Below are 13864 nucleotides of genomic sequence, written 5' to 3' on the forward strand. Positions count from 1 at the left end.
GCGACCGCTGCTTCGGATCGTCCCTTGGAATCTTCTGATGTAAAAATAGTAGATGGTAGTATTGTTGTAGTAATTTGTAGTTAGTAATTGTAGTCTATTTTGCATGTGTAGATTTGGTAATTGGCATTTTTCTAATGGTATTTTTCAAAATTTAATTTTTATTGCCTTATATACGCGTTTGACAATCTAGTGCAATTATTTCAATTGTTCGATTGATCGTGTTTGAGGGAAACATTGCATGTAAATGGTATTGTTGGAGATGAAGAGTCATTGTGTGTAATTTTCGTACAGTGACGATTTTTTTTTATGTTTTGTAAATGATTACGCGGTCGATGAAAAAGGCGAAAACGATGAATAGTGAGAATGACGAAATTGTTGACATGGCGAACTCGCCAACACAGGAGAACAGTGTGATGAATAATGAAGTGGAAAACAATGTAATAAGTCGGGAAAATACTCCGGAACCATTTCAAAATTTTTCTCAATCAGAAAATTCACAGAATACGAGATTAACGATAGAAGATTCTGAAATAGTATCGAACACAGATAGCTTTACAGCTATGACGAAGGAAACTGGTTTTGCGGGAAATGTTAGGGGCGAAAGGAGTTTCGAATCAGTTACTATGGGGCAGTTGATGAGTGCTATATTAAAAATGGAAACACGGTTTGGATCTGAATTAAAAACACAGATGGGAACAATGGAAACACGGATGGGAACAATGGAATCACGGTTAGACTCATTGGGATCACAGTTAAGATCTGAATTAAAAACAGAGTTAGGAACACTTAGAACTGAGATGAAAGCAATGATAAGAGGGTTAGGCTCACAAATAGGAACAAGTAAAACCGAGATGGAAACAATGGAAAAACAGTTACGATCTAGGTTAGAAACTGATATGGGAACAATGGAAACACAGTTAGGCTCACGAACAGGGACATGTTTCAAATACATGAAAGACGAATCAAATAAAGAGATTAGAGAAGAAATACAACCGATTTTGAAGGCTCACAATAATACCTTAATGTCAACAGAGATTAGACAAGAGGAAGAGGACCGAGAACAGGAAGAAAAAGATCGCGTGATAGTACAAAAATTTTCAGAGTTAAATTTACAATGTGCACATGATAAGGAGGAAATATTTGAAAGAATCGAGGAATCCGTACCAAATGACAGAATAAATAACTTAACGCAACAGTGTGAACAGTTAACTACTAAATGTGACAATACCGAAACCCGAGTCGCGACACTTACAGAAGACGTAAATAAACAGAAAGAACAATTAAGTGACTCATCGGAAAGAGTTGAGGAGATCTCAGATAAATTGACAAGTGTTAGTTTAGCAGAGGGGTTTGCAGAAAATAATTTGTTTCATTTACGGGATGCAATAAGAGAGCGCCTGGCGCGCGAACTTAACAATAGTCGTCATTGGGACTGGGACAGATGCGGTAGGTCTTTGTCGCCACGAGGCGAAAGTTTTGACTATAAACACTTTTTGACTGTTCGGAAATTTAAGATCTTTCGCAACTCTAAGAATGACATACATCCATGTGCATGGTTAGATCAATTTACGTACGCACTTCCGCCAGATGTCCTCAGGGGATTCACTACTCTAAGTGAATATGTGCCATAGCGAGCATAGGGCCCCGAGCTGTAGTGGTGCTATTTCTCTTTTAGTTTTCTGTACCGCTGCCTACTCTTTTACTATTCTTTGCATCTGTCAAAACAACTCTTCGACTATCAATCTATCTAGTGAGTAAGTAAATAATAACCTGATATGACTAATTGTACCTAAAAGTGATTTCGTAAATTACCGTTTGGACTTATTGTACCTTCAGCGGCATTCATTCGTAGCTTAAATGAAATTTTACCTGTTTATCTTCGTGACAACATTACTTCATATGTTGACGATATTCTTATTGCTAAACATTCTTGGAGTGAGCACAACAAAATTTTGGATTCATTATTACGTATCTTTGCAAGAGTTGGCATTACTGTGAACTTAGAAAAATCTGAATTTGGTCGTTCTCAGGTGAAATTTCTCGGTCACATTATTTGTACAGAAGGTATTCTTCCTGATCCAAAAAAAATTAGACGCTATTCGTAATTATGCTGTTCCTACCACAAAACGAGAGGTTCGTAGTTTCCAAAATTTTTGTGGAATGATATACTTTTGAAAAAATTTTGTGGAATGACATACTTGTGAAAAACTAACAGCTAGATGTAAACATGCGGAGAGTACAAGGATACCGCGCTGTGTTTTGGCGGCGGCAATACTCAAAGCAACAGTCAAGTCTGCGCGCCGCACAAAGCAGTCGTTGACTGCGAACAATTGCTTCCTACGTCACGCGCCTACAGCTGATCGAGCGCTCAGTGCGAATGCACTGACAGCCGCAAACAAATACACAGTTTAATTTCTCCGATTAAATTCAGTATAAAGCTATAGTGACTTGTTGAATTATGTTATTAACATTCAGTATTTTTCAGGATACGGTTGTATAAAATATTTAAGAACTTCAGGTAAATTCTGTGTGTCTCCGACGTTAAGAGGACTTGCTATCGAGAAATTTTCAGGAAGAATGTAATTTCGAAGAAGAAACTAATAAACTAAAAAGGGTAACTATTAATTGAGTTTATTTTTCAGGTAACATATTTCCACTTAGGTACGTACTTTAGACGTAATTTGCTGCTCGCGATTACCTGATTCATACTTTGTGCTAAATTTCATGTTCTATGAATTTACTTGTGAAGCAAAGTGCTTGTGTACGTTAACTGATTTTGACAATGATTATTAATGAACTGGGTTGTAACTTGTATATATTATGCATCGCTTGGCTGCTATGCTTTTTCACTGATGTCATATTTTTCTATTATGTGCCTGCTGTGCTTATTTATTTAAATTATAATTGTCACCTGATTTATTGTGCTGATGTGTTTAGGTATGTAAGTTATACTTTGTGATTTATCTGCTTGCGCCTTCATGTTTACTTATTAAGATGACATATGAACATTTATTTGCTTATGCTGATATGATGCTAATAACATGTTTACTGCTTTGCGTATGGATTGCATATTTATACATATCTGTTGTTGTCATAACTACTCTTTAATTTGGTATATAGCAATGCTGATGTACAGTGTACGAACATAGAGTTAAGGTTACAGGATGGCGTTAATTATAGATTGTTTGCTTGGCAGAGCCTCGTTGTAAGGATTGTGCTGCATCCACTTTTTGACATTCTAGTCTCTACTGGTATATTTACTCGCTATTGCTTGTTTTGCTTACGCTCAGTGCCTTATATTTTTAAGATAAGAAAATGAACTGCTATAATTCGACGAACGACATTGGTACAAAGAACTTCGTTGAAGTCACATGAGCTGAGGTTTTATGGAAGCTGTATAAATTTATGCTAATAGGAAGGAGGCTAACGTCATGACATACCAAAAATAGGTTTAGACCATTGACAATTATTACACTGCATTTTTCGTGAGCAATTGAAATAGGAAGTGACACTTGATACAAGAAATACTCCACATGTTTGCTTCTGCCATAATTCTTGAAGTGGTGTACACACTGTGAAATATTATGATCATTCACACTCCGTAATCGTACTTAATTACTGAGAGTTATTCGAACTAAGTCTGTTAGAGGTCATGTATGCATTTCTTTGTTTATAATTCATAATGAGCAGAAGATTTGGGTCAGATGGATTACACAGAGGTTGTTTGTTGGCAATGTGTCTTCAGATTGTATGGGATGATGAACTGAAGTTTGCATTAGGATTTTATCTGTACTTGTTCGAGGAGACTGACTAGAGGAAAGAGTTGTTATGGAAGTGAAATGATATTGGTAATAAGGTTTATATGTATCGACGCATTGAAGAGGTATTATTGAGGTATTATAGAGATTATATGAAGTTGATGATTATTGGAGTTTTTGTGGACAAGACGTAAGGTAAATGATATTGATAAGAAGGTTCATATGTATCGACGTATTGAAGAGGTATTATTGAGGTATTATTAAGATTGTGTGAAGTTGATGATTATTGGAGTTTTGGTGTATAAGAGGTAAAGTAAGTGAGGAGCATATTTTTTTGTTGGTCCTAACGGAACAAGGAGGATGAAGATAGCAGACTAGAACACTAAAGTAGAAGGAAGATAGTCTATACACACACTTTGTTAAATCACTAAGCAGTATATACTTTTTTTTTGAAGAGAGGAAGTAATTGCATACCTTGGCTCACTGACAGTTGTTCAACAACAGTACATTTGATCTGGCTTGGCAAACATTGGTCTTGACTTGATGACTATGACGTTGACTTAACTATTATTGACTGTTATACATTGCTGCCACTACTACTTGATACACATGATGAACATCAGATTTTGACAGAATTGCATTTACACAGTTAACACTATTCAGTTACACAGTAGTACTTAATGTGGATGAAAGATGAGTGAGTGTGTTTTGTGTGTTTTCCTTTCCTAATCCTACCCACCTATCTCGTAAATATTATTTTATTTGTTTGTAGTGGCTTGCACTGACACCCATAAATATTATAGGTTTACTGATATTTGAGTATTTGTAATAGTTAATATGACAATTATCTGACATCTTTGTGTGTTTATTAGAATTTGTATGTTTAGTGTAAGAGCACTGTAAAAGCATTTGTATGTGTTTTCAAACTATTGTTCATGCCTGATCTGTCAGATTAGTGAAGGTGAATATTATGGACTGTTACCTGCACTTTTCAACGTAATGTGTGACACTTAGGAATGATTAATTTCTGCTGATGAACTGTGTGATCAGTGATAGTGAATATCATGGACTGCTCTCTGCACCTACTCAACATTGCTGGGTGCAACTGATGGACTGCTTCTACTGAAATGAAGTCACTTGTTGCTGTCTGCACCTGCTCAACATTGCTGGGTGCAACTGATGGACTACTTCTACTGAAATGATGTCACTTGTTGGTGTCTGCACCTGCTCAACATTGCTGGGTGCAACTGATGGACTGGTTCTACTGAAATGATGTCACTTGTCCGTGTCTGCACCTGCTCTCAACATTGCTGGGTGCAACTGATGGACTGGTTCTACTGAAATGATGTCACTTGTCCCTGTCTGCACCTGCTCTCAACATTGCTGGGTGCAACTGATGGACTGTTTCTACCGAAATGATGTCACTTGTTGGTGTCTGCACCTGCTCAACATTGCTGGGTGCAACTGATGAACTGTTTTTACTGAAATGAAGTCACTTGTTGGTGTCTGTACCTCTTCAACTTTACTGGGTGCCACAGATGGAACTGCTTCTACTGAAATGATGTCACTTGTCGGTGTCTGCACCTGCTCAACATTGCTGGATGCAACTGATGGACTGCTTCTACCGAAATGATGTCACTTGTTGGTGTCTGCACCTGCTCAACATTGCTGGGTGCAACTGATGAACTGTTTCTACTGAAATTAAGTCACTTGTTGCTGTCTGCACCTACTAAACTTTACTGGGTGCCTCTGATGGATTGCTTATACTGAACTAATGTGACTTGTTGCTGGGTGTACCTCTTCAACATTTCTGGATGCAACTGATGGACTGCTTCTACTGAAATGATGTCACTTGTTGGTGTCTGCACCTGCTCTACATTGCTGGGTGCCTCTGATGGATTGCGTCTACTGAACTAATGTGACTTGTTGCTGTGTGTACCTCTTCAACTTTACTGGGTGCCACAAATGGAACTGCTTCTACTGAAATGAGGTCATTAACAGATATCTTACGTCTATTACGTGTATACAAGGAAAAGGGTGAGGGTGACATATATGTTGATTTGCCAAAGTCTTTATTAGCATTTTCAGTAACATGATATGTTCGGTATGCTATGATGTCACGGTCAACAAAGCTTTCCAGTCCTGATACATTGGGTACGCCTGTTCCACCACGTACAACGGCAACTGTTAGCCATCCATTTCCGTGGGTAAAAGAATCATTGATGTCGATGCTGAAGTTCAGTCTGCATCCACAAAAGACTGCAGGTCCGTCCAGTAGAGAGTGTGCAGCAACAGATTTGATCGTATTCTTTTTCTTGTCGGCGCTGCCAAGATGCCATATAGAAGATACAGTCGCCGTCGTCGTGCAAGACAGACAATATATAAAACAATTGAAGACGTTGAAATGATCACATCCGCCGCCGACAAGAAAAAGAATACGATCAAATCTGTTGCTGCACACTCTCTACTGGACGGACCTGCAGTCTTTTGTGGATGCAGACTGAACTTCAGCATCGACATCAATGATTCTTTTACCCACGGAAATGGATGGCTAACAGTTGCCGTTGTACGTGGTGGAACAGGCGTACCCAATGTATCAGGACTGGAAAGCTTTGTTGACCGTGACATCACCTGTCTGCACCTGCTCAACATTGCTGGGTGCAACTGATGGACTGCTTCTACTGAAATGATGTCACTTGTTGGTGTCTGTACCTGCTCAACATTGCTGGGTGCAACTGATGGACTGCTTCTACTGAAATAATGCCACTTGTTGCTGTCTGCACCTATTCAACACTGATGGGTGCCACTGATGGACTGCTTCTGCTGAGAAATGTGACTTGTTGCTGTGTGTACCTCTTCAACATTGCTAGGTGCCACTGATGAACTGCTTCTACTGAAATGATGTCACTTGTTGGTGTCTGCACCTGCTAAACTTTACTGGGTGCCACTGATGGACTGCTTCTACTGAAAAGATGTCACCTGTTGGTGTATTTTTTTTTTGTATAAACTAATCATTGAAAGCATTTTATGTGAACATTTGAATAAACTGATATTTTGTGTATTGTGCAAACAATTATCTAAAGCCACATGTATGAAAGGAATTTGTATTGCCTACTGTGTTTCATATATTAGGTTATTGAAAGGTCAGTGCAAAGCCAAAATTTTAACTAATTATGTGATATTTAGGTATTAATATTATCTTTTATTTTTGTCTGTATTTTTCTGGACGAATTTGGTGGTATTTTCACCACCAATGCTGGCAAAAATACCATCAAATTCTGGCCTGTGGAGGAGGGGCATATGAAAGGTGGCTACACTGAGCCACTGCGCCAGAGATTGCGCCAAAGAGTATTATTAAGCCGCCTCCACAGTGCTTGTTGAGAGCTCGTGGTAGGCAGTGCTTGGAGAGAGCTCGGAGTACAGTGCCTGTTAAGAACTCATAGAAGTCAGTGCTTGGAGAGAGCTCGTAGTAGTGAGTGCCTGTTAAGAACTCGTAGAAGTCAGTGCGTGGGCAGAGCTCGTAGTAGTCAGTGCCTGTTAAGAACTCGTAGTAGTCAGTGCCTGTCGAGGTCTCGTGGCAGTCAGTGTTGAGATGTGCGAGTGGGCAAGGCTTGTCGAGAGGTTGTAGTAAGGAGTGTTTGTTCCATGTTTTATCCAGTTATTTGATGGGAGAGATAGCAGATGTTATTCTAATGAAGATATTGTAATGATCAGAGTGCATTTCGTCAATATATATGAAGGTAAAAACCACTATGTTCTTTTACTATTTGTGTGTCTCAAATAATGCATCATTACAGGTTCAGTCAACAAAGCATCTGGCTTGTGCTCTTGTATTAGAGTGTAATTCTGGTTTTCTTGCGTAATTATAAATTTTCTAATTTTCTTTTATCACGTCAGTATAATTGGTATTTAAAATTCTTGTCTTGTTGAAGAAGAACCGTGCCAGATGTGCGTTGAGTCATACTACCACATACAGAACAGTTACTCTTGTGCTTATTGGTTTCGTAGGTTTTATAGTTGCTGGGGACTTAATTCATTTCATTCTTTGTTGTTGTTCTAAGCAGTCAGATTGCGTAATAATAATAGTCAGGGCCAACCGTTTACGAAACAGCGTAATCGGACATACAGCTACTAAAAAAAAAAAAAAAACTAAAAATATTTTCAATCATATTTAATTAAGCCCCCATGCACATTGTCGAAATCAAGACCAAACACAATGGAATTAATGTGAAGCAGGACGTAATGTAAAGTATGTTTATTGACATTGAACGTATTGACATTGAAGGTCTGTTGATATTGGTATCAGTTAAAGTTCACTCAGGATAGTGCACTGGTTCATTTAATTACCTTCAAATTTCTTTCAACTATTCTTTCCAATCAATTTTTCCAATTATTCAAGCAACTATTGTTTCCATTTTCCTCCTGCCCACAATATCTATTCAATGGCGGCTGATTAAAGGAGGTTACCGAGCGAAATATGAACAGACCTTTCAATGTTTGAGATAAAAATTTTTGAGATAAGTGATTCATATCATTGTTACAAGAAACTATTGAAACTTTCATTTTATTTGTTACATATCCACAGGATTAGGAATGACAAAAACATTGACAGAGGAAATTAAAGTTAAATTCTGCCTATAAATGAGACAAGCTGAGAATGCTGATTTCAGTGGCAAAGGTATGAAGATGCTACTCGGTATGCTTATATGGCTGTGTTTGGCGCCGTCTCTGGCAGTACATATCTCTTTTCCTTCCAATTAATATCCTTTATGCAGAATGCATTGCTACAGAAAAGCCGAACATTTGTACAGAGTCGTCATTGAGGTGCAAGATAACTCATTCAAATGTGTCAGATAACAATGAGGTTCATTAATGAATATGCAGCTAAACCTACTTTAATTGGAAAGTACCGATACAGACAAAATTTCATTTTTGAAAAAAAATTATTCATAATTTTGTTAAAAACTATTCACAATGGAGTCAAAGCAGATGGTCTTTGCTGAAAATTCATTACAAAATGCAATATGTCAGAAATCCGAGCTTGACATTTCGCCAACTCGTCAACAGGCCGATGGCAACCAAAACAACAAGGTTGGCATCCCACTATCGATAAATGATTACATTAGTAATATAACTAATTATGATGTCACATTTATGACACTCGATGGGACAATTTCTCAGTTCTCACCGGGAAACATTTTTTCAAATAGTAAAACAGAAGGGCGCGACAGCGAAAATTCCTTTGATTACTTGCTCATGACATCAGGAATGCAAGAAAAGGAGACAATTTGTAAAAGCAATCTAAATACTAGTGAGACACACAATTTGATACAACTCATGCAGCAAATAACACTACAGTATACAAAACAACAGGAATATCAGAAAAGTGTAACACAACAACTTATGGGTATAGCACAACATTTTACACAGCAAAATCAGGCATTGCACGATTTCAAGAATAATATTAGTCAACAGTTCAGTGAGGTGAGCAAGACTATACACACTGAATTATCTGAAGAACTATCTGGGAGATTGACAGAGCTAGGTAAACAACTAAAACAAGAAACAATTACCGATATATCCCACAATATAAATACGTTAACGGAAAGAGTATCATCTGTAAACCACAAACAGGAACAACTAGCAGTGAGTCACAAAACCTCAGTAAAGCATATTCCCAAATTCAGGAGACGCAATCCCAGGTGGATGCATCGGTAAAAAATGTGACGAACGTAGTCAGCGAGCAGCAAGACTACACAAAAACTTACCAATAGAAGTAGAGAAGTTAAGTCTAAGGGTATACCAGTTAAGTTTAGAATCGAAATTTGCCAAAAAACAGAGAGATAAGATAAGTGCAAATGTGAAGGGTATAGCTGTAAACGCTGAGGCTGGGTTGCTGGATAAGGACAGCACCCTTGCTGAAAAGTTGGTGTCAGAGTGCAAAATTTATGCAAATACAGCAGAAGAAGCTCTAAAAGAGAAAGAAAGTCAAGTCCTAGCTAAAATAGATTCAGGTTTAAAGGAAGCAGAGAAATGGTTACGAGGCAGCATTGCTAAAACTAATGACACTCCAAAACAACATTTGACAGGAAGCAAACCCATGCTTTTAGAGAAGTTAGATATTTTCACTGGTTACATACAATACGTGGCTAGCCCCTCGGAGGAAAATAGCAAAGGTTGCAGAGTGCAGCACCAGTTGCCGGCAGTTAAAAACCTGTCGAGCAAGGGCCACTCCCATGCACTACTCCACAAGCAAACATAAACACTCCTGTTACTGACAGTGTGGTATGTTTGTCAACATTACAGGCAGATGAGGGATTGCTTAGGCATTGACAATTTCCGATATTTGCCTCTGAAAGGAAAAGAACAAACCCTGTGGTCTTTATCAGAGCATTTAGAAATGTTTTACCTCGTACCTGGACCGAAGCCCAGAAATTATATTTGTTGTTGGATACACACAGAATGACATTCTCCTACGGGCTACATACATGGCAGAACGTTGCCACTACTATGAACAGTTTGAGAGAGCCTTTCTAGGTAAATATTGGTCTGATGCTGTACAAGAAAGGCTGAGGCGTGAAGCATTCAACCCAGCTCCATTTAATAGCAAATATGGAAGCTTAAGGCGCTTTTTTGAAAAATATTTGAATAAAACCAGGTACTGAGCAAACCTGGTATCTCAAGTACATGTGCTGAAAATTTTAAATGTCTGTCTTCCTGCTCACATTAGGGAAAAACTCGTAGTGTACTTAATAGATTGATGTATGAAGAGAGACCAGTACAACCCAAGCCTGTTAATAAGCAGATAGTACCACAGAGATTTACAGACCAACAAGTGAACAATGGATTCATAGTATAACACGGATGGTAACCTTACCCCACACAGAACTATGGTAATAGTAACAATAAAAACAATGGCAAAGGAAAAATCCATAAATTCAAGGGCGGATATAACTAAACTGTCAAAAATGTAACAAAACAGCAGCAATGGGCAAGTAGAGTATGGCCAGCCTGTAAAATATGTACACACACAAGCTGCCAGCAATAATCAGCTCATTGCTTGGCAAACACAAAACAATACCAGACAGCCGAATAATCCACAGACATCGGAATTCGGCCAGCAAAGTAACGCACATATGCCGAATAAAATGCCGAGGCAAAGAGAATTTCAGTCTAGAGCCTCACGGGATACTGATTGGTATAATCAAACACCGTCAGTCCATATAGTAGAAGTTATGTCTAACCCAGAGACCAATGCCACCGCGATACCAGAAAACTTGAAGCAGTTACAGTAGGCCTCCGTTCTGTGACCTGGAAGGAGAGTGGGAGCACGAACTTGATCGACATTTGCGTTATCAGATACAATCAAGGTAATGATGTTAAAGATGATCGGTATCTAAGTAATGGGGGTACACAGGGAGACTTGACAGAGGGGAAGTCACAAGCTACTAAAGCCAAAATATTTGACACTGATGTATCCATTGTGCTCGACACAGGCGCTATGACTAATTTGATGTCACAGGGATTCTTTCAAGAACTGATGAAACGTGGGCATATACCGACATTGTCGGCGCAAAATTGCAAGGTACAAACTGCGACTGCTCAGAAATCGAAAGGAGTCAAAAGCCTTGATTCCCTTCCAATTAAGCCAGCTTTCTGTAGGGTGCAATTTTTTGATAGTAGAGAAATTAATAGTTGATTTTTAAATCAGTATTGATACATTTAGGACATACCAAGTACAAATTGATATAGGCAAGGGCCAATGTCATTTCGCTGTAAATAACCAATTATTTGCAATATACCTAATCAGGGGAAGTACTGATGGATGTAAAACTGAAGTTACTCACGAATTTGAGGTTCATTTTGGTAAATCCCATAGTTATGATTGTCAACACATATAATAACGAACAGTCGGCAGCAGAAGAGGTAAATGTCGATACAATAAACAGAAAGGTAAGTGAATCAAAGTGCTTGTCTCAAGAACAGCAAGCAGAACTTAGGGAACTGATACTTGCTTATACACATGTATTTGAAAAAAGTCCAGGTATCATTAAGAATTTTGTGTACAAAATGGAAATATATCTTCACGAAACTTTTTGTTCTACTTCATACCCTTCACCAGGAACAAAGAGGGAAGCAGTAAGAAAAGAGATTAACACAATGCTTGAATGGGGCATAGTACAACCATCGTTTTCCCCTTATTGTAGTCCTATTTTGGCCATGAGTAAGCCAGATGGTGTGGTGCACTTGGTCCTCAACACATGTTACATTTATAAGATTATTGTAACAGTTCGAATATGTCCAGACAATTTAGAGGAAGCTTATAAAATTCCATGGCGCTAAATTTCTTACTATAATCGATCTGTAGTCCTCATATTGGCAAATAAAACTACATGAAGAAAGTCGGAATCATATCGCCTTTGTATGTGGCGGCAGGAGCTTCGAATTTCAAGTATTACCATTTTGATTGAATGTAAGTGCAAGTGTATTTATCTTTCTCTGGACAAAGTGCTAGGGTCCAAACTTTTGAGTAAGGTAACAGTATACATGGACGACCTTTTAGTCACCACACCCACTTGGGTAGAACACTTCAGATTAATTGAAGTCATTTTTCCAAACCCAGAGTAACAGCGAATTTCAAGAAATCTACTGTTGGACAAGAAAAGGTAAAATTTTTAAGACACATAATCTCTTCAGAAGGTATACTGCCAGATCCTAAAAAACGTGAAGCCATTAGTAACTGTCCTTTTCCTCAAAACAAGAGGCAATTAAAGGTATACTTAGGCCTAGTCTCATTTTTCAGGAAATTCATCCCTAACCAATCTATGAACAGTGATGCTTTACTCAATCTTCTCCAGAAAAACGGATCTTAGTTATGGGACAAGCAATGTTAAACCAATTTCGAAAACATTAAGCAAGCCTTATTAAATGGTAATATTTTATCTCAACCAGACATTAAGAAGGATCTTTTTATACACTGACGTGTCTTCTCAAGGTCTGGGTGCATGCCTTTTTCAAATGATAGAAGGCAAGGGAAAACTCATCCCTAAAGTAGTTAGCTTCGCCAGCTGCATCTTATCCAAAGCTGAACGTTCATATTCGTTCATATTCAGTTACAGAATTGGTGGATTTGGCTGTAATTTGGTCCTTTAAAAAGTTTGAATATTTCCTTTGGGGTAAACACACAAAAGTACTGTGAGCATCAGTCCCTATCATTTTGTTAAGTCGTAATCTGCTACATTGACAGATAGACAGGTGATGTATGTATCTTCAAGAATTCATAAAAAGAAACCAGAACATAACAGCGAATGCACTTTCTCGATTACCACAATGCTTAGAGGAATTTAATGATCGTTTAGAGCAGGAAGTTCAAATAAGAGCTACGTTGATGGAAGACAAAACACTCTGACCTTACTATGTCCACATGTGTAAACACATGGAGCAATTACAGCAGGAAGACGCACGCTGGAGTAAGATAAGAGCGCAACTTATGCAAAATGGCGACGAAAAGTTAAAAAGGTTTTTCACAATTCACAAAGGGGTTCTGTTCCATAGGAACCATCCCAAACAAGAACAATGGCTCTTGTGTTTGACAGAGGAATGTGTGAATGCTTTTGTCTTGTACACACACAAGACTTGGGGCCATTATGTCACTAAAAATGCGCTGACAAAATAGGTAAATACTATTATTTCCGCAACCTTAGACAAAGAGTACTTCAGGTGATAAAGTGTATTGTCTGCCAAAAAGCAAAAAATTCTAACATCTCCAAATAGACTGAACTACATCCCATTGTGTCTAAAAAAACCTCTGTAAAAGGTATTGTTGGAAGTGGCTGGACCCTATCCCAGAGGTAAGGGGGGAGTAAAGCATAGAGTAGGTCTGCATGATATTTTCACCAAATACATAAAACTGTATACTGTATAGAACATTACAGCCATTTCAATTACAAGATGAATCAAAGAGGATTATTTTGCAAGAGTAGGAAAACCAGAAGCGCTGTTAACATGCAATGCCTCTTATTTTGTTGGGTGTAAATGGAAAGAGTTTGCAGATTCCAACCAATTCAAATACGTTTTAGTATACAAATTTCATTCTGAAGCATTCT

Source organism: Schistocerca piceifrons, chromosome 3 (genome assembly GCF_021461385.2).
Source record: "Schistocerca piceifrons isolate TAMUIC-IGC-003096 chromosome 3, iqSchPice1.1, whole genome shotgun sequence".
NCBI classification, from domain to species: domain Eukaryota; kingdom Metazoa; phylum Arthropoda; class Insecta; order Orthoptera; family Acrididae; genus Schistocerca; species Schistocerca piceifrons.